The sequence below is a fragment of the Sorex araneus genome, chromosome 5 (assembly GCF_027595985.1).
Source record: "Sorex araneus isolate mSorAra2 chromosome 5, mSorAra2.pri, whole genome shotgun sequence".
NCBI classification, from domain to species: domain Eukaryota; kingdom Metazoa; phylum Chordata; class Mammalia; order Eulipotyphla; family Soricidae; genus Sorex; species Sorex araneus.
This window is the reverse complement of record NC_073306.1, coordinates 166,954,398-166,981,963: the sequence shown is the minus strand read 5'-3', so window position 1 is coordinate 166,981,963 and position 27,566 is coordinate 166,954,398.

Here is a 27,566-nt window from a genome sequence, read left to right as displayed (position 1 = left end):
CTGGCAGAAATTTTTCTGGACTTAATTACTAAAATGCCAGAAATCCAAAATTGCGTGGCTGTTGTTGCGACCATGCGACGTCATATGCTCTTTATTCTCAGCAATGGAAAAGAAATTATCAAATGATGCCTTTTCTGCAGGTTACGATTGTTGGGAGAAAATTCCAAATAGTAATAGTGAGTTTTCTGTTTAAATATTGAATATAATCAAAGTAAAGAGAAAGTAAAGTGAAAATCATCTGCCACACAGGCCAGGGGCGGTGGGATGGGAGGTATACTGGGGTTCTTGGTGGTGGAACATGTGCACTGGTGAAGGGATGGGTGTTTGATCATTGTATGGCAGAGACTTAAACCTGAAAGCTGTGTAACTTTTCTCATGGTGATTCAATAAAAAAAAAAAAATCAAAAAAAGAATACAGACTTACATGTTCAGAATCCTAAATTCAACCTCTAGCACTGTAGGAATACTTGAGCACACTGGTAGACCCTTAAACATGCCTGAAAACACCCTCCCTCCAAAATATATACAATAATTTCACTTGTACATATCCACATAAAGGACTCAAAACCAAAGAATTGCAAAATACATGTGCATACCTACATTTATTGTAGCATAATTTCCTGAGAGAGAATGTGGAGGCAACTCATGTGTCCAACAAAAGGTGGGTGAAAATTACAGAATTTTCACCTAATGGAACTACCCAATGGAATATTATTTTTATATTGAAAAAGAAGAAGTACTGCCTTTGGCACAATTTCAAACTATACTAAAATAAGTAATTCTAAAGAAAGACAAATATCATATTACTTCATTCATGGAATATGAAGAAACAAACAATGAAACTAATAATATCCAATGGAAAGACGTCCTTTAGACTCCAAGGACAAGATTAGAGTTATTAAGAGGTGGATAAGTAGTGGGTTGGAATGGTGAAAGGCGGCATTGGAGCATTGTACAGTGGTATTGCATTTGCCTAGGAATTTTCTGACCTGGTTAAATCCCTGGCATCTTGTATGGTTCTCCAAGCACTACCAAGAGTAAATCCTGAGTGTAGAGTCAGGAGTAACCCATAAACATTGCAAGATGTGCTCCCTCCACACCACGAAAAAAAAAAAAAGTGTCCAAGGGACTGTGGTGAAGAAATATTTGCTCTTTGGTGTAGAGTATATTACGATAATATGTACCTCTAGGTCATATAAGCATCTACAGCCTTGTAAACCAATGCTGTCTTACCAAAAGTTTTAAGTGAATAAATTTCAAAATTATGAAGTCAAGAAAAAATAGAAGTAATAGACAAACTAATATTAAACCTCTGAGAATATACATAATAAGTGAAGCCAGAGAGACAGTACATTAAGCAGGGTGCATGCCTTGAATACAGCAGATCTGGGATTAAACTCTTAAATTCATACTAACCCCTGAGTCCTGCTATAAGTGATCACTGAGCACTGCAAGGTTGGCCGAAAAAGAAATTAAGTTAAATTTATTTTAGAAAAAAAACAGTGGTGATGATTTCTTGATTTTTACATATTAATTTAAAGGATATGTTTAAGACTGTATCACTGTCATCCCATTGTTCATCGATTTATTCGAGTGGGCAACAGTAACGTCTCTATTACACTCAGCCGTGAGATTTTAGCAGCTTGTCTTTAATCTTATTTCCCAATAATTGTAGGCTCTTTCAGGGTTAGGGAAATGAGACCTATTGTTACCGTTTGGGGCATGTTGAATACGCCACAGGTAGCTTGCCAGGCTCTTTTGGAGACTATAATTTCTAATTAGGTTGATTTCACAGTCTATACCTTTCCTTGCATATAGAATCATTAAGAATTAGTGTGGGTCTGCCTTAACTTTTCTATTGATCATCAATGAAATAAAATGGAGTTAGTTCCTTTTTTAAAAGTATGGAAACTAAGAGCATGTCTTTACTCCCCATTTATTATTTCAATTTAAAATTACAAAATGACCATTTGTTGTCAATAAAATTAGTTACTTAAATAAGCATTGCAATTAAAATCTAACCTCTGATGTCAATTACTCGTAGATTAGGAATTCGTTTATTTTGATATTTAGATTTTGATCTTAAATATCTTCTCAGTTACAGTAAGATTCGAATATTTTTTAATCTTATTTATGTCAGATGAGGACTTAGTGGCATTTTTTAACTGAATGTCTTTACTAATATTGAAATTATATTTGAGTCATCTATTTAAATATATATGCATATCTATATATATAGTTTTAGTGGTTTAAGCTAAAACTAAAACATAATTGCAGTCTTTGTACATTCAAAAAACCTCAGATAATAGTTTATCCTTAGAGAGTGCAATGGTATTAAAGGGTTGGTGTATTTATGGCTAAATAGACATCTTTGAAAATAGCTTTAAAACTATCTTTAATAAGTTGATAGTTCCATAAGGCAGTTACAAGTAGAATGTTTCTTTAACACAATTTTAAAGAGAACCAAAATATGATTTCTTAAAGCTAATTATTTCCGGAGAATGCCTTAGACTATGTTATAAAAATCATATTAAATTCAAAAAGCATAATTTATTTTATGTTGTAAATTTCTCACTTCATAAAAGATTAATATTCAGGGAGCTCTAGCAATTTTTAAAGAAGCATAGAAGAAATTATAAACAGTGCAATAGAAAATGAGTCAAGAAAATAAAATAATATTCTAGCTCTTTTGAAGAACTGTATTTTGAATTACAAAATATTAGCACAGATAATTTAATGTATTTAAGTTCTGTAGGCCAATACATATTACCTAAAATATTTTAGTTGTTTTTGTGGAAATACTTTTAAGATAAGATAAAGTTTTCTACAAATAATTAAGTCACCTAGCCATAATTAATAAGTAATGAATGTGTTTGTTTTTGCACATAATTTTTGCCTCTGAATTTATATTCACATGTTGTCTCAAGATGCCATGTTCATTTCATCATTTTATCTCTCAGTTTCAGCAGATATGTTAGTTTACCTTTTAGTCATTTTTTTGTATTAATTGATCTAAGTTTCAGAACCACCATATGTACTTTTCACAAATAAAGCAAGAAAGTAAATCAATTTTTTGTTAATAATTAAAATATATTTCCTACAATCTTAAAAAGTTTTATATACTTAGATCACTGTATCAGCTATTCCTCTTAAATTGTGAAAGGAAAGATTAGAATTATCATCATTATTTTAGGTTAATTAGAACTCATTTCCAATGTTTAATATGGTATACTAATTTTTTCTTAAAGCATGTGAAAAATCACTGAGAAAAAAATGGAGGAAATATTCAATGGAGTAGGGACAATTACTATTGAATTAAGAAATCCGAGAATCGATGTACAAGCAAATGTATGTTGTTAATCAAAATGAGCAATAAAATGTAAGTCAAAAGTGCAAATGAGGAACCAGAAATATGAAACAGTGGTAGAATTAATGTCCTTTATGTGTGAGATCCTGATTTCTGTCTTTAAAATCTCAACACAAATAAGTACATAAACAGACAGTATCTGATGCACGACAGAAACATTTTCAACAAGATAGACCTAGATGTTGCATACTCTAATTCTACTGACAGCATAACTAATGATCAAATCATGGTTTAATTCATGCTATATTTTTTTAAAACATGGTTTAAACTACCATATCACAGTGGTTAAGGTGTTTGCCTTGCTCATGGCCGACCCGGGTTCAATTCCTCTGTCCATCTCGGAGAGCCTGACAAGCTACCGAGAGTAGAGCCTGGCAAGCTACCCATGGGGTATTTGATATGCCAAAAACAGTAACAAGTCTCACAGTGGAGACACTACTGGTGCCCGCTCCAGCAAATCGATGAACGGGACAACAGTGCTGCAGTCAAATAAAACTACATTTTTCCCCCAACCAAAGCTTAATTAAAAGGGCCATTTGTTTTTTAGAAGAGTGTGTGTATATGTCTGTGTGTGTGTGTGTGTACATGAAAATGACTTCTATGCTTTGACTTCCCTAGAATCTTGGTAATTTGGATTAAAATAAATAAGATAATAAATACTTTTTCTAGTTTTCTAAACTCATTTCATAGTTTTCTCCTGTAGTAGAGAATTTCTTTCTCCTTAATTGTGATATCTTTCCCAATTTCTTTGTTTCTTCTAATTCCATGATACTTTTTTTGTGTGTTCACAAAGTGTGTGGGCGTGCTATCTATCACCAGGTGCATTCGGTGGCCTTGGGCTGACTCCCCACACCAGGCTGCCACTGCTTCCAACAGATGCAAAAAAAAGGGGAGAACAACGTCGCCAGGTGCTTGGTGATCAGTCACCATTTATTCCAATCTCTTCATGCCCTTATTCCAATCTTACTGAATGTACCATTTCAATTTCCCCTGCCTCTAATTCCCGTATCTTACTTACTGATCCCCATGCTTATTTCTAGTTTCTCTCTACCCCATTTTCCCATCTCTCCTGTGCCACGCCCTTTCTCACAGCCTCAGTCAAGAACCTAATCCTCCAGGAGTGCAGGGCAGCAAAGACACATAGGTGTGGTAGCACAATCAACATATGTAAAGCCCTTTGTTCTGGGTAAGGTCATCTAAGACAGAGATCTCATCTTGCTAGGAGATCAACTCAAGGGCTAAATGTCATGTAAGCTCTTTTTTTTTTTTTTATTTTCTTAGTCCATATATATTTAAATGGTCATCTATTACTTTTTAATAATATTTGTAGTCATTTTGTATGGACAGAGTAAGAGATATATTAAGTTTAAAGGGTGGCTCTCCTGGGGACATCTTGCTATAGATCCCAGACTATAGTCCTCAGGACAGATTAGTCCTTCCTCACCACAGAAGGGTCCTTGTCCAGTCACTTCTCTTTGGGTCATAACAGAATTTGTACATGGCTGTGCTCTTATTATGTTTTATGATGGTTGGCCTAAGACATTTCGATGCCAGGTTAGCTTACAGCTTGCCTTGGGTCCATCCAAAGCCATCTGTCAGTACCCTCCTTTTGGAGTGCTAGAAACTAAGGGCAACTGAGGCTTAAGTCGAGTAAATATGACAGATGCCCACAAATCAATTAACTCCTATGTTACAAAAGCATAGCATTAACTGACTTCCTGTCTCTATACAAAAAGCACATAAAGGAAAGATAAAAGTAATATTTTACGTACAAATACAAAATCAAGAGTCCTTAGAAGGATCTGACCTTACAAGTCACAGGGTCTGATTTGGGGATATACGTGATTAACATATAGGGGAAGCAGAGCGCAGAGGGGAAGTCAAAGATAAACACAGAGTGTAGGATAACATAGCCTCAGGTAGTTTAGGTTTATTGGGTTACTCCCATTACAGTGCTCCCATTCCTTTTTGTTTATTTGTAGCTTCTTTCTTAGTGTTCTGTTGACTTGTAAATATTGTTTTTCTCTTCTCTTTGAGTCCTTTGCATAGTTTATTCAGAGCAATGCCATTTTTGTATGGACACAGGAAGACTTAGCAAATGTTATGCTTTTGTAACCTGGGAGTCATTTGACTCTACATGATATTTTCCTCCTGGGCATGTTATCTAGACCTAAGCCTCAGCTGCCCTTACTTCCTAGCACCCCCAAAAGCAGGGTCCTGACGAGGGACGAGATGGATCCAGAGCAAGGGGTGAGTTGTGTGCTACCCTGGCATCGAGATGGGCCTGGCCAAAGTGCCCATGCTTAACTATAAGTTAAGAGCTTGATCGTGGACAAATGTTGTCATGATCCAAACAGTGATAACTAGATTTGGACCCTGCTAGGGTTAGGAGTGTTTAATCTGGCCTGAGTGCTGTAGTCTGAGTCTGTGGCAGGATGTTGCCAGGAGAGCTGCCTTGCAAGCCTCAATGTATCTTTTGCTATATCCATACAAAAATGACTAGTATTAAGATGTTAATGAGTGTTTGGACTAAGGAAAGGAAAAAAAAAACCTTAAGAGTCAAGAAGGGCTTTGGAATGCCCTGCCCTCAGGAAGGGCTTTCTTATGTTGATTTTGCTACCTGGCTGGGTGTAGCCTAGAGGGCAAGGTGGGAGAGACAAGTAGGAGAGACTAGAGAGAGTCTGGAATTGAGGCAGAGAGAGGCTGGAGCTGGGAGTGTGGGAGATGAGAAAGATTGAATAAATGGTAACTAATCAGCAACCAGCTTGGTCCTCGTTCTTCCTTAGCCTGTCCTTGACCACTGGCCCTCCTGATCCAGTCCACACACTGCGGTTCCAGAGCACCGAACTTGGGTGGTGAGACAGAGCTGCCTGGAGAGCCCGCGAGTGCATGCGCCCCTCTGCGTGCCTTAGTTTTTTACAGAGAAATGTGAGTATCACCTAGCACTGCCATGTGTGTGACCCAATAAACCTAAACTCCCTGAGGGCAGAGGAGAAAGGAGGGAGGAGAAAAGAGGAACCAATGTTATACTACACTTTTTGTTTCCTTTCTCTGAGTGATTTTCTTTTCTTTTTTTTTTTTGTCACTTTTCCTTTCAAAATACATGTGTATTCCTGGATGTACAAGCTGAATCTATTACAGGGGAAATGGTACTGATGGGTGAAGTTCTCAAAGGACAGTTTGAGGTCTCCAAGATTTTATTCTTTTCTTAAAAAGATAGAACTATATCAATGCATAAAATGCAGGTTATAGTAACATAGGAGTGTGGAGAGACTGAGTAGAAGAAGAATAAATACTGCAAATGCTAATGATTGTTAGGGCAGGACTGCCCTGGGCAGGGCCAAAGACAATGAAAACCGTGTATTTTCCACTCAGGCCTCTACTATCTGCTTGCTCCAAGAGCAATGTGAGGGCTCCTGAGCTATGACCATATAAGGGTGTAATCTAAACAGACAGCCTCCCGGGCCAGGGCTCAGCCCTTGGACCGTGCAGGTGCTTACGCATTTGTGACCTGTAAATCTATAAGCTGGACAAGCAGATCGGCCTAACGGGATTGGAGAGAGAGGCATGTCGAATTATGAACTTATTGGCTAGGGAATGTGCGGGCTCTGCTGTAATGGTCGGGAAGGCCTATATAAAATCTCCTTTGGAGAAGCTCGGGGTCTTTTGCCCAACCTGCTGGACCTGCGTGTGTCACGTAGGCGGCTGGACCCTGCCTAGCCAGTCTTACAATAAACCCTGCTTGCTGTTTGCAGTCTCTGGAGTCTCTTTGTCATTATAGGGAGATCTCGATCCGCGCCCTAACAATGATAGTTGACATTTTTTTTAGTGTATTTATCTAGTATTTTTATCTGTATCAACATGGCAGTGGTGAGCTAGTAAAAGTTTTAATGATAAGATCAGAGAGAGACAGAAAGCCCCTTGTTTTGCATGAGTTGACCAGGGTTTGCTCTTGGGTACTGCATATAGTCCTCCAAGCTAAATCCAGAATGCTCTGTGAGCTCAGAGATGGAAGTAAGTCCAGAGAACCATCAGGCATAGAATAATGGCCCCCAAACATATATAATTAAAATTGTATCGAGAGAAAAATCATTTCAGTGATTTTCATGCCAGAAATTATGCATGCATCACTTTGTTTCAGCTACCAATTATTTGAACAAGTGGACTTTCAAAATTATTTTATAAGGGGAAAAAGTTATAGCAAGCAGGCATGACTTCTTGAAAAGAATGTTAATGCTACTATTTCAGGGAGGTCCATTCTTCAAAGCCTATATTCTCATCTATGTACTTTTACGGCTCTCATGGTAGGCATTTAATTAATGATTCGCAATAAAAGCAGCTATAAAATGTGTGTCAGGGCAAAATATCAGACTGAAGAAAACTTGGAATAGAAACATTTTTCTTATTTCTGTTACCACAGAGGTACTATCTCTTCATCAATTTATTGGGATCTATTATGACAAAAAAAAGGATTACCTCCAAGGAAAGATTTGTTGCTTAGTTTTTCATCTGCTAGGTTTGGAATACTTTATGTTCCATTTCACTTCTATGATGAAACTGAGTTTTTACGTATATAAAGCCAAAAATATGCAGAATATGTGACAACAATATTTTATTATAGCTTTGGTAATAGAGCTTGGATAGTGATTAGTTTATAGCATGAATGGACAAAGTAACTACATTCTACCACCACTAAAGTGCCTCTGACTGCCTACTACTGTCTCTATGTCACCTCTGAGCCAATCTTCATTTCTCCCACTGTAAGCCTTTCTTCACTGCTAGGAATATTTGTAATATAAGTCAAAGGTTTGTCATCGTTCAAAACTGTATGATATGTAACTTTTGTTTAAGATAAGATGCCTAGGATTGCTGCAATTCTTGCAGCCACCTAATGTGAGGTGCATTTTCTAGGTTATCTCCATTAGTGATAGTGAATGCATCTTAAATTCTCTGATGTGAGTAATATATATCTTAGCAATTTATTCACTCTGTAAGTTTAAACATAAAAATGTTCCACTCATATCTAAACTAGTTTGGACATAAACTACAACATTAAAATGGGTCAACATTCAGGACAGCAAACCTAGAAATTTCTGGTAGAAATGTGTTCTAAAAGCAAATTTGTGGACCTTAGATCATTGACCTTTTTCAGGGTTGTGATCCAATATGGAAACTTTTCTGTCGAAATAATGAGTCTAATAATTAATTGATTAAGAGATGCCTCTGGACTTATTGCCAGGCTTACTGCCAGAGTTATCAGAGTCATCTGGAGCTCCCTGGAGGGGTCTGGGTGATCCCAGCACCCGCTCAATCAGCCCCAGCAGCCAAAACCGTCCACACTCCACAATCACCGGCATGCTCACGACCAGATTCCACCACTTGGAAAGAGACACATCGAGAAATTAATCTTTTGAAAAACTCAGGTTTTCAGATCTTGTGACTGAAATCTTCAGGCTTTCTCGGAGTTGGGAATTGGCTACCACCCCAACTCTAAATGTACTTCCCAAAGCCTTGGCATGCATGCTAATGATCCACCTCTAGTGCCAAGTAAGCTCATTAACCTGCCATGATCCAGAGACTCATAAATAAATCTTAAAAGAAATCAACAAGTTTCAGAGATACTCCAGACCCATGCTACACTGAATGTTCCAAGGCACCCAGAATCATCACCCAGTTAAAATTTTAACTCAAGCTGTATTACCCAGTTAGGTTTTTATTTTTTATTTCATGGAGCATGCGGATGCATTTGTGGCTGTGCAATACCTCAAACTCCACATGACTGATAAGCCAGGAGGATCTCACCATGTTGGATGGGATACAAAATAGAAAGCAACAAATCTTGATTGACAAAATACAATCATATAATGATTGGCAAAATACAGTCATATGATGCTTAGTTTGTAACAGCATGTTAGTAATCTCCTGTATAAGGGATTAATGCCTCCATGAAGAGATTCAACAGTAAATCCTCACTAACTTTCTTCTAAGAAAATATTTTTTGATCATTTTTAGCAAACTATAACAAGCAATATAAAATGAACTATTGAGGGCCTGCTATAGGGCCAAGCTTGAGAGGTGGTTGGGAAAATTTGAAATAATGGTGGTAGAAAGGTGAAATTATGGTGGGATTGGTGTTGTAGTATTGAATGTAATAAATAATCATGAACAGCATTATAAAATAAATAAATAAAATAATTACAACTCATTGATATAAGCAAAGAAATCAGTCAGGTATAATATATAGTTAACATATTTATCACTAATATAGTCTTATATTAGTCTAAAGGATGTTCAAGCTTATATTTATAACAACTTAATTTTTTTATTACACAAAGATGGGTTTTAAAAAATTATCAGCAGATTTGCTCAAAATTGAATTCCTGTCAGAATAGAAGGCAGACATTAATATAATAAGGCAATCTGGTCTCACTTATACTTGTATACAGATTTTTTCTCCCCCAAACATGATTATCTCCAACTTAATAATGTCTAATATCTCTTCCAGAGGACATATTTGTTTGTCTTTTATTTGAAAACAGCTTTGGAGCTACAAATGCACATGATTCAATTTACTAGGGTCTGCTATTCATCAACCACCAAGTGCATATTTGTACTAATACTATTTTCAAAAGCTGGAGCGATAGCACAGCGGTAGGGTTTTCGCCTTTCATGCGGCCAACCCGTGTTTGGTTCCTCTGCCCCTCTCGGAGAGCCCGGAAAGCTACCAAGAGTATCAAGCCCATACGGCAGAGCCTGGCAAGCTACCCGTGGTGTATTGGATATGCCAAAAATAGTAACAATAAGTCTCGCAATGAGAGATGTTACTGGTGCCCACTCGAACAAATCGATGAGCAACAGGATGACAGTGACAGTGACTATTTTCAAAATAAGCAACTTCTAGTATATACTCTTTCTGATAGAAAAGATAAAACTAATTTGGATTGTGTTATTCAAAACTGTAAGGTATAATTCAACAGTTTAAAAATCTCTTATAATTACTTTATCTCTTTTCATTCAGCCATATTACTTCTCCTTTAGTCACAGTCCTCAAATGCTTCCAAAGCAATTTTAAATTAACCATACAATTGCACATATATTTGTATATACTCTATATACATAAAATAATACGTAATACAAAATTCACAAGTAGTTGAAGACTTTGTATCTGGCAAATGAAACTTAGTTTAGCAAATAGAATCGTGGTGAATTTTTCTGAGCATTAGAGTAATATATAATAAGGAATATTCATCCTTGAGTGTAGGCTCAATGAAGCACTATTTTGCTTGCCTCTGCTTTTAATTTGAAAGAAATTGAAATTGAAAGCAATACACTTAAACTCACATGGTACCAAGTAAGGTTGTTTCATATCATTGAATTTTAATGGCATTAAAATAACTGTTTAGGTAGACATTGACCTTAACAAAATATAAGGATAATTGTGACATAAGGAGACAATAATAATATGTTAGTCTATCAGTAAAGACTATAATTTTTCCTGATCACAAATGGGAAGCTCATTAAATTAAATGATGCTATAGAAAATGAAGCTGTTGATTAGGCGAAATGTTTCAAAATAGCATCCTGGTCTAATATCTTTAATACAAGTTCATATTTTATATGTATGTATAATTACCCCAATAGCTCCAGGAGGAAGAATTTACTTTCCTCATTTGAATACTTACTTTAATTCCCATACATTTAGCTAGTAGACTATAAATGGGCATTTGAATATAGAATGATATTGTCCAGGATTGTTTATTTCTGATTCAGTTTCAAAAAACCGTCTATGAAACTAAATGTATTTCTTCCTTCCTTCCTTCCCTCTCTCCCTCCCTCCCTCCCTCCCTCCCTCCTTCCTTCCTTCCTTCCTTCCTTCCTTCCTTCCTTCCTTCCTTCCTTCCTTCCTTCCTTCCTTCCTTCCTTCCTTCCTTCCTTCCTCCCTCCCTTCCTTCCTTCCTTCCTTCCTCCCTCCCTTCCTCCCTTCCTTCCTCCCTCCCTCCCTCCCTTCCTTCCTTCCTTCCTTCCTTCCTTCCTTCCTTCCTTCCTTCCTTCCTTCCTTCCTTCCTTCCTTCCTTCCTTCCTTCCTTCCTCCTTTTCTTGCTTCCTTCCTTCCTTCCTCCCTCCCTTCCTTCCTCCTCCCCCTTTTCTTCCTTTCTTTCTTCCTTTCCCTTCCTATGTGTTTTAGGATGTGTTCTAGATATCTAAACTCTATTAAAATATTTTTATAAGCATTATTTATTTTTTATTTTAAATTATTTTTATTTTTATCTTACTTGTTCAATCACACACAATTGTGGCTAGTATTTAAAGCGTTTTCTCTCTACATATAATGAACATTATGTGTATTTTAAGTTATATTTGGATTTCACGCCAGGCCGTATTTACTTTGGACGCCCCAGAGCAGGGTGGATGAGAGCCCTCCCTGACCCAAGGGACCCAGCCTCAGCAGCCGACCTCCACTATCCAAACACCGCCACACTCCAGGCCGCTTTCTGGATGCTCTGGCCGAGCCTCACACATGAATGAATTCCCAGGGAACCCAGGTAATGTGTAACTTTGTGATCTTGGACTCTGGACTCAATGGGACCTGGAAGTAGAGATCCTCTGCCTGCTACATATTGTAAAGACACTTCCTACCCATCTTCCATAATTACCATACCATATTTGATGGAGTTCAGACAGTAGGCAACAAATCATAGAGTGTATATGTATATATATATAAATATGTGCATATATATAAATATGTATATACATACATATATAAATATATATATGTATAAATATGTATATGTATGTATATATGTATGTATATACATATAGATATATATGCACATACCTCTGGGAGAGCCCGGCAAGCTACTGAGAATATCCCACCCACACAGGCAGAGCCTGGCAAGCTACCCTTGGTGTATTCAATATGCCAAAACCAGAAATGATAGGTCTCATTCTCCTGAGCATGACCGAGCTCCAGTTGTTGGGAAAGATGAGTAAGTAGAGGCTGCTAAAATCTCAGGGCTGGGAGGAATAGAGATGTGATTGGTGCCTGTTCTAGTAAATTGACAAACAACGATATGACAGTGATACAGTGATAAGTTATATTTAGTAGTAGGTGAAATATTATTTTATTGAACCATTCAATTTGTTGACAACAAGTCACAAGGGGTTTGCTGTCATTAAAAGTAGCTGATACAACTCAATTAGAAAACATCCCTCTCAATATAATATGATGCTACATAATATGATACTATATGATTTGTACCTACATCGGTGGGATGTTTGAAACAGACATTAGAACAGTCTTGAAATTACTGAAAGAACTGAAGTAGACTCTATTACAGTGAGTAGACTATGAAATCTAAGCAACTTCACATAGGATGAGATATTGCATCATATGCTTGATTCTAAAGTCTTTGCATACACATTAATATAGTCTAATGTGTTTGCATACACATTAATATAGTCTAATGTGTTTGCATACACATTAAAACATTTTTTTACAAGTGGGATTAAAATAAAGCTGAGACAATTAAATCCTCTATTTGTTTAAATATTTCTGTGAAAATCATGCTTTTTTATGTACAATAATTTTAAGACCTCAATATGAGTTTACATTATTTCTTAGAAAATTCTTAATTTCTAATAACATTTCCAATAAATTTTTCATTGGAAATTCCTTAACATTTATCCAGTATCATATTTTCTGATAAATGTTCTATAATTTTAAGGCAGTAAAAAAATTACTATTCTATTTCAGAACTAAAAGATCAATATAACCTTACTAAGAATATAGTTATATAGAAATATAGTTGCTCCAATACAATTTAAAAATCAATAAAATTAGCACAAATTAGAGGAAATATATGATAATTCAGATTATGCTTCCTGGGACAGAGTAAAATAGTCTATATTTAGCTCACAATTTCTTATGTAGTAGAATGAATATATTAATATAATTGCTATAACAAAATAGAAAACACAGTAATTTTCTTTGCCTACTATGGCTCCTTTATATAGGAGTGAGGAAATCACACAGTCAAAAGCTTATGAGTTTCCTACTCGTTCTAGAACAACAACAACAAACTTTTTTGCAATTTATTTATTTGCTGCATAATACTCAACAACAATGAATAAGGTTTATTTTAGATGAATTTTCGATAAAAATTTTTAAAAGAATGTAAACATTTAATTTAAAAGTTCTACTGTGACCTAATTAAGACATAAAAGTCAGATACCACAGTTTATAGTACATAGTTATTGTACAAAAGTAAGTTTAAGAAATAATTTATGGTTCTCAAGTTTACACATTGTCTGAGTATGTAAGTATTTACTACTGAATGTACTAATTAGTGGAAATTTTTAAATGAATAAGCCCTAAAATGGGACAATTTCAATTTATTCTAAGGAATAGAACAAAGTAATAATTTTTAAAAAATATATTATTAAGAATTAGAACTTTAAAACAATTAAAGTTTGTAAGCATATGAATTTGGCATTACAAACGTTAGAACTGAAGCCAAATGGTGTGCCATAATGAAGAATAATTTAGATAATTTGTGGATTAGAGATTTAAGTTGAAAGATAATCAGATTGTATAATTAAAGCATTCTCTGAAGACACATAATTTATTTTAGTGATAATTCAATCCCTAAAGTCTATTTCTTGTCAAGTTGATAATCCATTTTCCATAGTTGAAAAAAGAAAGAAAATAATCCATATCCTAATTTGTTTAAAAATTCTTGGTATTTTGACTAATTTGATGTTCAGATAATATTAAATGTTCTCATTAGTGGAGAAATAGATAAATATATGGGTTGACAATATAGGGGCAGTGTAATAGATGTTGTAATTAGAACAAATTTCAGTGTCAGGCCTCAACAGCTTGATTACACAATGCTCTATAACATTCAAGCATCCACTGTTAAAAGAATAGCACTTTGTAGGCTACTTAGATACAGAAAGTTTTATTTTTAATGTGATTCTCAGAGAAACATACATTATAAGTTCAATAAAAATAATATTCTCTTTTTTACAATATGGATAATCTTAGCAGAATTGAAAGGAATTATATATTTATAATAACAATGGAAAGCAATTGAAATAAATATTTTGAGTTAAAATTTTAAAAGTTTTCAATGTTAGTCTTATATTAATGTTCACATAATTCAATGTATAAAGGAAAATGTGTGTATTAAAATAAACACAATTCATAGATATGTGATGTAAATGTATAGGTGCTTTAAGTAAAAATATATATAAGTAACACTACATTTTATCTACTTTTTTATGTATTATTTGATAACAAGTACTTTTTAATGCAAAGTTTTGTGACGTATTAGTAATTGGAGGAAAAAAATCAGTTGTTCTACACCATGACAATCAGGAGATGCATTTGTATGTTACTGAGCTGAAAGCTCTTGATTCAAGTTAAAAATAGTGCAACATTTACTATAAACAAGGTATCAAAAACACTTATTTTTCACTATTTCTACAATTAAACTGCTATGATAATAAAGCAAGTAAGCTCTTTTGAATTACAGTTATCACTTCATTGACTGTGATTTGTCAGGAAAAGTCAAGAGAGCATTGGAAAGAAAGGAGAGTGTAAGAACAAGTGTTGTACCTAGGATAAATTTAGTGTTCGGAACTGTGAACTCCTCAGGGAAGGGAATAAAGGAATGCTTTTTAATAACAGTTTATCTAGGCGGGAGCAATAGTACAGTGGGTAGCTCATTTGTCTTGTATGAAGACTACCAGGGTTCAATCACCGGCGTCCTGTATGGTCCCCTGAGCAACACCAGAGTGCATTCATGAGTGCAGAGCCAGAATTAACCCCTGAGCATTGCTGGGTGTGACACACCCTAAGAAGAGCCATAGATAGATAGATAGATAGACAGACAGACAGACAGATAGATAGATAGATAATAAAAAGTTCATCTTTCTGTAAGAAGCGTTTTTTTTTTTTTTTTTTGCTTCTGTTTTGTCTCAGGCACACACCCATTTGTGCTCAAGAATCACTCCTAGTCAGTATCACAGGACTATGTGGGTTGGCTGGGAGTAGATCCCACGAACGTCTTTCCTCTCCAGTTCCAAAATAGGGCTTTATAAGTGGCTTCTCATTTCAGGCTTCTTAAACTTTTTCAACTCATAACTCTTAAGTGTTCTGAAAAATTTTACTTGAACCTGGATATATAGGATATAAGCTATATATGTATATGTACATATACATATATGTATATATATAAAACATTATAAAAAACTTAATTTAAAAAAAACCTATTAGGTTATGGCCCATAGTTTTAAAAGTCAAAGTTTAGATTCCTGAATTAATGTATAAATGTTCTTAAATCTTATAAAAATCTTAAATATCATTACTTCATATTTGCTAAGCCTTGTTACAAATGAGAACTATTTTACCTGATTCCTAAATTCTCTTCATTTTATAATAAACTCTTAAGTTTTTCCCTGGAGTAGCTGGATATATAACTGCATACTTTTTTTAAAAAAAAATAAGCTTTCTGTTTACTTCAAAATGTCTCATAAACTTCAGAGATATTAGAAATATAATAATATTTTTCTTGATTATGTGAACATAACATAGATTATAAAACATAGAAAGAAATGCATTACTTTTAAGTCAGATAGCTTCCATGGGTAACATTTAGGGTTTTGAAAGTTTGATTCCATGCAAACAAAGCATTTGAGTGAACAATTTTAGGAATACCTCCTGATAATTATAACATATTTTTAAAAAATGTCAATTTTACCATTTTTTTTCCTTTAGGATGATCCTTATCTTAAGCAATCCTAAACAACTTTTAAACATATTTCCTGCTTCCTATGCCTTATATGTCCCCCTCAACACCCCCCACACACCATCCCAGTGTTTAAATCACCACAGGTCAAACATAAAGACACATGCCCTGAGATTTTTGGAAGATTAAAACAAAAAATACCGCCATAAAAAGTGGACTTAAAAAGAAGAAATCTGGACATGTGAAGCATAATCCTATGATAAACTAAACTTTTAAGATTCAGATTAACTGTTTATGCTACACAATGATTTGAAGGCAATGAGGTAATTCATATTCATTTAGGTTATATTGCTGTCTTCCTAAGGCAGCAAATGGTTTGTATCAGCTCCTCTCAAAATCAGACTACATTTTTACATTATTGATTAGTGACACATATTAAGTTTTCATTTCACCCTTTGTTTTTACATTGTTACAAGCCAGAGGCAGACATTTACAAAAGAATTCATTAAGTGGCATTGCTCCATCAAAATTTTATGTAGAGGAAAAATTAAACTATTCTAGTCATTGAACTGACCTGAACAGCAATTACTCTGAAATTTTACTTTATTGGGATAAGAAAGGACATATGTTATGTATATCTGAATGATTGCCATTTTTTTTCCACATAGTTTCAGGGGAAGTTCACAATAGAGAAAGTTATTTGATACCTATTTTTGTCTACATGATAGAAATGTTGGTATGATAAATAAGCATTTACTATATTGGTCTTCTTGAATTTTTTCAATCTTGCTTAATGCAATGCATTTATCTGATGGTTGATATATTTTGAATATCCCATAATATTCTTGTTTTTAAAATTGAGAATATGAAAATATATTCAATTACATATGCAGTATTTTATTTGTTTATTGTTTATACAGTTACAAACTTATGAAATTTCATGTTTGCATTATGTTTACCTCCCTCCAGCAGTTCCTATTCTCCAACAATGTTCCCAGTATCCCTCCCATCCTCACACCCCATTTCCCCCACTCCACCCCACCTCTGTGGCAGGGCATTCCCTTTTGTTCTCTCTCTCCTTTTGGGTGTTGTGGTTTTCAACAAAGGCATTGAGTGGCCCTTGTGTTTGGTCTATAATCTATTTTCAGAGTGCATCTCCATCCCGTGCGGGTCCTCAAACCACACTTTTTCTGGTGTTCTGTTCTCTATCTGAGCTGCCCCTACCTCCAGCGTGTGAGGCCAGCTTCCAAGCCTTGAAGCCAACCTCCTGGTACTTATCTCTACTATTCTTAGGTGTTAGTCTTCTATTCTGTTATTTTATATTCCACAGATGAGTGCAATCTTTCTATGTCTGTCCCTCTCTTTCTGACTCATTTCACTTAGCATGATACTTTCCATGTTGAAACACTTATATGCAAAGGTCATGACTTCATCTTTTCTAACAGCAGCATAGTATTTCATTGTGTATCACTTGTATCACTTGTAGTCCCATTGATCTTCGATTTGCTCTAGCAGGTGCCAGTAACATCTCCATTTGTCCCTGTCGCGAGCTAGTGTAGCCCAATGATGCCTGCTCACTCCAAGAACAGAAAGAGCCTCAAATCGTTCACTCAGACATTTGACAAGAAATCTGACCATCTAGTTGGTGGGCGGCCACAAGTTCTTCTGACGTCCCGTGGAATCCAGTTGGTAAAAGCTCTAGTCCAACGGTCATCTCTGAATCACATTACATGACCGGCCCATCTGATTTTTGATGCCTTGGCAAATGAGACAGCATCCCTGATTTTTGACCAACAACAGAGGTCAGAACTCCAGATTCCTTCTCTCACCTGAGTGAGACATGATATTCCCAGCATAGCTCTTTTGATTCCTCTTTGGGATACCATAATAGCATTCTCATCCTGCTTGCATAGGGCACTGTCTCTGAGGCACATGTTAGTGCAGGAAGAATGGTGGAATTGAAAAGATGTGCCTGGAGTTCGAGTTTCTTCATTCTCTTAACCACCTCTTCGATGCTCTTGAATGCATTCCACACTGCTCTCTTCCTCCTGTGTAGTTCTGGCACCAAGTAATTCCTCATGTTGATTTCTCGACCCAGGTACACATAGTTGCTGCATTTGGAGATGTTCATTCCATTGAGAGCAAATGGAGCTTCTGGGACCAGTTCGTTTTTCATGAACATCATCTTGTTGAGATTCAGCTGCAATTCGACATTTCCACACTCGTGGTCAAAGTCAGCCAGCATTTGTGCCGCTTGACTAATGTTTGGTGTTATGAGAACAATGTCATCAGCAAAGCGGAGGTGGTGTAATTGCCGACCATGTATCTTCACTCCCATTCCTTCCCATCCCAGTTGTCGCATGATGTTGTCAAGGGCTGCACTGAAGAGTTTCAGTGAAATGGTATCACCTTGCCAAACCCCTCTCTTTAAATCAATGATCACATCCCTGTAGAATGGTGAGATCCTGGTGGTGAATCCACAATACAGCTCTCAGAGGATTTTGATATACTGAGTTTTGAACGCCCTGTTTGATCAAGGCTTACAATGACCGCCTCAGTCTCAATAGAATCGAAGGCCTTCTTTAAGTCGATGAAAGTTAGACAAAGCGGCATCTTGAACTCTCGTGAAACTTCAATGAGTTTGGTCACTGTGTGGATATGTTCTGTCATGCTGAATCCCCTTCAAAACCCGGCTTGCTCACATGGTTGTCCTTCGCCTAGTGTTCTGCCTATTCTATTCAGGATGACACGAGTGAACAACTTGTAGACGACAGACAACAGGCAGATTGGGCGATAGTTGCTGATGTCGTGGATGTCTCCCTCTTGTATAACAGAACGGTCCTATTGGTTTTCCACTGGGATGGAACCTTGCATTCAGACAGTAGCTTGTGAAGAGTTGAGCCAGTGTATTGATGGGTACTGGTGGCAGATTCTTCAGGTGTTCAGGTCTGACCTTGTCTGGACCAGGTGTTGTTCACGTCTTTACCAGCAAAATGGCGTGTCCGATTTCAGAAAGGAGAACGTTGGGAACGACATATCCATCTTGTGGAATTTGGTATGTGGGCAGGTGGACATGGCTGTCAAAGAGATCCGAGTAGAAGTCAGATCCACTACCCAGACACCACCACCCTCCAGGTTGCTCTCTGGACACTTGGGCCGAATCTCACGCACGAGTGAAGCCCTGCAAATCTAAGTTTGCCGCCTTAGCTCTAGGTTCAAGGAGACCTGCAAATAAGATCCTCTGTCTGCCTTCTCCAATCCTGGGCATCTGAGGGAGGGGTCCAACCCAGACGCCCCACCCTACCCAAGATAAATACCTCACTGGCCGACCCCCACTACATCCACTACCCAGATGCTCACCCTCCATGTTGCTCTCTGGACTGCGCGGCCGTGAAGTGGCTACGCGACACACCATAAAACTCTTAATACCTATTATTCCCATACCATATTTGATAAGGTTCAAATTTAGTGTGAACCATGGTAACACCTCTAAGGGCGATTGGAGGCCGCCCTAAAAGCCTCCATCCCTAGGTGAAATAGACTGCCAAAATGAATTAAGACTAAGATGATTGTCTGTACTTTCAATGCATAGTCACTGGCATCAGAAGCATCCATCCAGGACCTGACGGTGCAAGTGCAGAAGATCAAGTACGACATCATTGGTCTGACCAAAACGAGGAGACATCAATTACAACACACCGCTTTCGTCACTGGAGAAGAATTGTTCTTTGGAACATGAGACAACAGAGGCATTGGTGGCGTTGGTGTTCTTGTCAACACAAACTTGGCCATGAACATCAATTCATTTGAAGGCCTAACAACCCGAATTGGATGATTACGCTTGAATAGATGTGGCTCACTGCCTGCAGTTTCTATCTTCATTGTCTACGCACCAACTTCTAACTACGATAAAGAAGAAATTGAGAGATTCTACATGGAACTGGAGAAGTTCTATAAAGAAGACCACACCTTCTACAAGATCATTGTTGGTGATTTTAATGCCAAGACAGGATGGAGAAGGTCGCCCAAAAAACTCCACATTGGGACATATGGCCTAGAATGGAACAATCAGGGTGAGAGACTATCTGAATTCATCATGTTGACCAAGACCATCCATGGTAACTCACAGTTCCAGAAGGCCGAATCTAAACGCTGGACATGGGAGTCTCCTGGTGGACAGTTCCACAATGAAATTGACCACATCATATTCAATCGAAGGTTTTGCCTGACCAATGTCGCTGTTGTCCCAAAATTCCAAACGGGATCAGACTACCGTCTCCTTCGTGCGAAATTCTACTTCACAGAGAGGGGAGAAAAGTCTGCAAAATTTAAGTCTAAGAAGAATACTCACAGAATGACCATCAACTGGGATCTCTTTGGCACTATTGCAGCAATGTGGGAAGATGCCGTCCTTGACAACATCTACGAGGAATATGATCCACTGGTTCAGCACCTCCATGTCTGTGTGAAGAATGCCGAGAGTGAGAAAGCCACAAACAGACACCTGTCTTCGGAAACTCTCAAGCTCATTCATCAATGTGGTTTGGCGTGAACCTCAGGCAACCAGAAGCTAACGTCTGAGCTCACAAAGCTGTGCAGAGATGCGATAAAGGAAGACCTCAAAGAGAGAAGAGCAGCAGTGTTGGCCAGTGCAGCAGAAGCTGGGAAAAGTATTCACAATGCTTGCCTGTCCTTCGTCAACTACAAGACCAAGATGACTGCCTTCCGACGTCCCGATGGATCTATCACATCCTCGAGAAAGGCAATGGATAAAATTATTTAATTATTATTTTATTGTGTAGATGTACCAAAGTTTCTTTAACCAGTCATCTGTTCTTGGGCACTCGGGTTTTTTCCAGATTCTGGCTATTGTAAACAGTGCTGCAATGAACATTTGAGTGCAGATGTCCATTTAGAAACATACTTTTTTGCCTCTTTGGAATATATTTCCAGGAGTGGTATCGCTGGGTCAAATGGAAGCTCAATTTCTAATTTTTTGAGAATCGTCCATACTGTTTTCCAAAAGGGCTGAACCAGTCGGCATTCCCACCAGCAGTGTAAGAGGGTCCCTTTCTCCCCACATCCATGCCAACAGCGGTTGCTTTTGTTCTTTTGGATGTGTGCCAGTCTCTGTGGTATCTAATGGCTGTTTTGATCTACATCTCTCTGATGATTAGTGTTGAATAGCATTTTTTCATGTGCTTTTTAGCCATTCATATTCCTTCCTTGAGAAAATTTCTGTTCATTTAATTGCCCCATTTTTTGATGGGGTTAGCTGTTTTCTTCTTGTAGATTCCAACTGGTGCCTCATATATACTTGATATCAACCCCATATCTGATTGGGTCAATATTCATTCTTTCCCATTCCATAGATTGTCTTTGTATTTTGGTCACTGTATCTTTTGCGGTGCAGAAACTTCTTAGTTTACTATAGTGCCATTTGTTTATCTCTGTTTTCACTTGATTGGTCATTGGCATGTCACCTTTGAATATACCATTAGATTCAATGTCTTGGAGGGTTTTGCCAACCTTGTCTTCAATATACATTATGGATTATGGTCTTATGTAGGGGTCTTTATTCCATTTTGATCTGATTTTTGTCGTATGTGGTATTTTAAACCATTGTCTATAAAATTAATTTTTTTTAATGTGTTTTAGAGCACAGCACGGCAGAGTCTGGAAAGATACCCATGGCATACTTGATATGCCAAAAACAATAAGAAAAATAGTCCTCATTCACCTGATCTTGAAAGTGTCCCCAACATGCCCTCAGAGTACATTAGCACGTGACAGGAAGGAATGGAGATATTACTGGGCACCACCTGCTCAAACAAACAGATGAACAATGGGATGACAGTGATACTGTGAGATAAAATGATTTTATATAGAACTATTTCAAAAGAATCAAATGCTCTTTTGCCACCTCTTATTGTGTTTACTACGAGTAATCGGAATAGAACAACTTAAAAAACTAAAATTTTTTAAAAAACTTCTTTGTTTTTTCCATGTCCAACGTTTCCATTCTCTAATTCTTAAAGGATATCTGTACAATATATAATGCTTAAAATTACCTAGATTTCAGGAATTTTCATCATTTACAGTGAAAAATTATGCATTTCATAAAATGATATGTTGCCATTTAGTGCTATCTCTTTCATAAATGGGCATATTTAATTTTTCCAATATAAATTTGACACTTCAGCTGACACTGGTCACTTTTTGCTGTTTTCAGGGATGTTGTTTCTGTTGTTATATTCATTTGAAGCTCAGCATAACACTGTGTGTAATGTAACTTAAGCAATCTTTAAATTACTAAGATGAATCATGGTTAAAGTACATTTCTTAATTTTCCTCCATAAAATGTAATGGTTTGAAGAAGTTTTTTGTTGTTGATTTTTTTCCTACTTGACTACTTGACCGTATTTTACTCTACTCACTAGAAATATGCTTCTTGATTGAGGATCATAAATGTGCTATTGTTGCAGATTACAAAGCCAAAAATGGGTTGTAAATAATTTGAAATCAAAAGCTATGTGTTAGATTCATATCAGTGTAAATGAATGAATTAACATATTTGTCAATCAATATCTATAGTCTCCTATTTTCACATGCTATTACAGCTTGTGATTTTAGTTTATATTAATCCCATATATATGAAAACTCATCAAAATTAAATTACCTTTGATATTAAATCAGCAAGGATTCTGTGAGAAATTTTATCAAATTTATTCAGTTGTATCACTTGTACCACTTGTGACCCCAGTGCTCATCAATTTGCTCGAGTGGGCACCAATAATGTCTCCATTCATCCCCGTCATATCCTAGTATAGCCAAATGGTGTCTGCTCTCTCCAGGAACATGAAGAGCCTCAAACTGTTCATTCAAGGTCGTGACAAAAAGTCTGACCACCTTGTAGGTAGGCGACCAGGCAGTCTTTTGACATCCATGGAATCCAGTCAGTAACAGTTCTAGTCCAGAGGTCATCTTTAAATAGCATTATGTATCAGACCCATCTGATTTTTGACACCTTGGCAAAAGAGGCAGTGTCCCTGATTCTCGATCATTGAAGGAGGTCAGAACTCCAGATTTCTTCTCTCACTTGAGTGAAGTGTGATACTCCAAACATAGCTCTTTCAATTCCTCCTTGGGTGACCTAAATAGCCTGTTCATCCTGTTTCTGGAGAGCACAGGTCTCTGAGGCATATGTTAGTGCAGGAAGAATTGTGGAGTTGAAAAGATGTGCCCAGTGCCCAGAGCCAGAGTTTCTTCGTCCACATAACAACTTCTTCGACGTTCTTGAAGGTTCCAGAAGGGCAAAGGAAAAGGTTATCTACAACTTCTACTCAGATCTCTTAGAAAGCCTTGTCCAACTGCCCACATATCAAATTCCAAGGGATGGATACATCATTCCCAGAGTTCTCCCTTTCACAATGAGACACGTTATTTGGTCGGTAAAGAAGCATACAGCACGTGGTCCAGACATGGTCAGACTTGAACACCTGAAGAATCTGCCGCCAGTACTCGTCCATACACTGCTTGACTCTTCACACACTACCTGTCTGAATGCAAGGTCCTGTTCCAATGGAAAACAAGCAGGACAGTCCTGTTGTACAAGAAGGGAGATCCATGACATTGGCAACTATCACCCAATCTGCCTGTTGTCTGTTGTCTACAAGTTATTCACTCAAGTCATCATGAATAGGATTGGCAGAACTCTAGACGAAGGACAACCTTGTGAACAAGCTGGGTTCCGAAAACAATTCAGCACAATCAACCATATCCACAGGGTGACCAAGCTCATTGAGGTTTTTGAGAGTTCAAGATGCCTCTCTGTTTAACGTTCATTGATTTGAAGAAGGCCTTTGATTCTGTTGAGACTGAAGCTGTCATTGAAGCCCTAGGAAAAACAGGGCATTCAAACTTAGTACATCAAGATCCTCCTGGAGCTGTATTACGGCTTCACCACTGGAATGTCAACATTTACAGGAAATTGATCATCGACGTAAAGAGAGGGGTTTGGCAGGGTGATACCATTTCACGGAAACTCTTCAGTGCCACCATCGAGAATGACATGCGACAACTGGAATTGGAAGCAATGGGAGTGAGGATAGACTGTCGGCAACTACACCACCTCTGCTTCATTGATGATATCATTCTAATAACATCAAACACTAGCCAAGTGGCAAAAATACTTGCCGACTTCAGCTGTGAATTTGGAAAGGTCAGACTACAGCTGAATCTCACATGTTTTCATGAGAAACACACTAGTTCTTGACATTCCATTTGACCTCAATGGAATGAACATGTCCTAATGCAGCAGTTAAGTGTACCTAGTTTGAGAACTCAACCTGAAAAATGACCTGGCACCTGAGCTGTGCAGGAGGAAGAGCATAGTGTACAATGCTTTCATCAAATTAATTAGAAGCCTAAAACAAAGGCTACCAAATTTTATTGTAATACAAAAATTTAAATGTATTCTAATTTCATTCATTGTTTTGCAGCATTTTAAAATTTACTATGAAACTTCAAATTACAGTAAGATCTCAACAATGTGCCCAATAGATTCTTGGGGGGAAAATCATTATCATTTTTGATACGGAGGTATAGTTGGTGTCTGCCAGTCAGTGCTCATGGCTGGAGGATGGTGGCACAGCTAGGCCTGTCTATGCAGGGCCCTTCAAAATTGCTTCTGGTGGTGCTTGGGTGACCGTACAATGCTGGGAATTAACCCAGGGCCCACACAATGCACATGCAAGCCATATGCTTTCACCCCTGATGGCCATTTTTATTAAAGTTTCAGACCTCACAGTATTTATCAGATTTTACAAAGCAGCTATATTAATCTAACATATTCAGAGTTTTCCTATGGTTCCAACTTCAGGAAGACATCATGTTTAGCTTCCTTTTACAATTCTGAAAATAAGTCTTGTTTCCTTGGTCAAATATCCAAATGGACATTTCATTGTAAAGCGTTAGCGTGATGAGCAGGAAAGCATCAGTCTGTGATGGGGGGAAGACAGGCCAGTGGCTTGAGACACATACAAAATCCAGGATGTCTACAAGGGATTTGAAGCATGTGCTGCATGTTCAGAGTGTTTCAGTTATTAATCCCAGTTTCATTAACACATTACTACATACTTAGTTTCATAACAATTTTGCCATATTTGAAGGCTTTCATGTTGTATGCTGGGAATAAAATCATGGTGGCTGCTTTCTGTACTCTCAGACACACATGCCTTCATACATATACAAAGAGGGAAAGAGTGGAACTAACAGGAAATCAGAGATTATAAGAGCACTGAGCTCCTTTAGACCTTGTGCCTGATCCTCTTGCTCAGATGTCTGCTCCTTCTCTTGCCTATAGGTTTCTCAGGAAAACTCACAGACTTTTGGCTCTTGCTCTACACAATGTGATGTCTTGACTAAATTCTTCCCTTGAAGAAAACAAAGGATATAGCTATAATTTTTAAGAGCTCTCAACAGGCACGCTTCAAATCTATTCTAAAATGGGACTCTGCATAGCCCCTCAGCACCAAAGTGAATCATTCTGCAGGTCTTCAGTATGGCTATAGGTGACCCTGGAAGGGCCAGGTACCACAGGACCTTAAGCAGCCCTGCATTCCCCAAGCCCTATTTGGGAATTACTTCTCTTGATTGATGAACTATGGAATTGAGGGAGTCCCTGAGCGTTGCCCCAAACTTTTCAACAAAGTTTAATTCACAAATTGGAGCCATTAGGATTGTGTGTGTTCTGTTTGGTCTTCTGCATGGCACAAAGATTTCAGGACAGTAGAATTTTCATATAGACATCTGTTCCTCAGAGCATACATTCCTCGCCAAAAGCAGGCTTTCTAGATCAATTAAACACTAAGCCTGGAAATGGCATGGCTTCATCCTCGACAGACTCCGTTTCCTGACTCTGATTCAAAATTAGAAAAAAGGAACTCTCATCACTTTATGGAAAGAGTAAGATTTCATACTGCTGAAGAGTAAGAGGAATGGGAAATATTCTTGTGGATGTTCTTAGGTAAAACATAATGAGATAAAAATTCCATAAGAGTATAAATTATGAATTTATGTACAACACAGTTGTGTAGGAACAAAGAATGGAAAAAATTAGCCATGGGAATCACATAAATGTAAAACACTTCTATCAATTGTTTAGGAAAATGTTGAAGCTTGTTACCTCCAGAATCTAGGGTAGCAACATAACAAACGTTGGTGTTGGCTTTTTGGCTGGTATATCTTCTCTGGGTTTTGGAACTAAGTGTCCCTGAAGTGAACTTGTGGTTAGTTAACACGACTAGTTCTCAAGCATAATGTAGAACTAGATATTTATCATGGAAGTCAAGAGAAAATTTAGAAAATATCTGTTTTACTCTATTTCTCCATAATATGTCTATTTTAAGCCTAATATCTATTAATTTAACCTGTCAAGCATTCATTCACTCTAACTTGAAATCAAATTAAAAAAAAGTTTCCTGGAATATGTATTTCTCAACTATGAAAACAAATGACTATTCTATCTGATGTCTCTGATCAGAATTTACCACCTTGTAGACAAATGCTAATTAAATAGCCTTGCATAAAAGAATAAATAAGAAAAATTGGGATGAATTGGCACAGATTTTTTGCCTAAAATGGATAACAATGTAGCAATAAAATTGTATAATATTGCTTAATAAAGGATAACTTTATTATGAAGTATAATCCTAGCACACTGAATACTTTTATCAACTCGTTTTCATACAATAGGAGTGTTAGTGACCAAACTAAACTGCACTCATTACTTCAGCACACATTTATTCAGTACTGCTTCATTCAACTTATGCATCTCTAATGACTTTCGTCAGAAACACCTCACTCTGATGACTTTAGTCATAATCATGTCATGCAATTCTGATGACTTTTATCACAATGTGAAATAATTATCTTCCTTAATTTTGGCAAACACAGTAATGTTGAAAAGATGTATACATTTACATTGAATCATAGTACTGAGAAGGACTGTGAAAAATTATTCAGGCAGATTACTTCTAAATTACTGGCCCGTTTTGTATTTCCAAGGTATAGCCAGCACATTTAGAACCAGAGCAATAAACTGATCTGAATGATGACATGTCAACTCCGATTAATAGCTGAATTGATGTATAAAGCTTCTGGGGAGTGTTCATATTGGTCTTGGAAGTGGATTCAAATGTGCTAGAAAACTATTTCCTATTTCGATCTGATTTTTTAAAGTATGTGATTTAGCTTCTTGAAATGTATTGTTGCTGCGAATACTTCTAAGGAAAAAAAACACATTTCTAAAGATTTCTTTGTTGACATTGTTTTGATGTGTAGGTTTAAATTATTGTAGCTTTTAGGAACATAAATTGATAAAAGGGTTTAACATTTCTGCTTTTTTAAACAGTTAATGTCCCTCCAGATCTCTCTCCGAGCAAGAC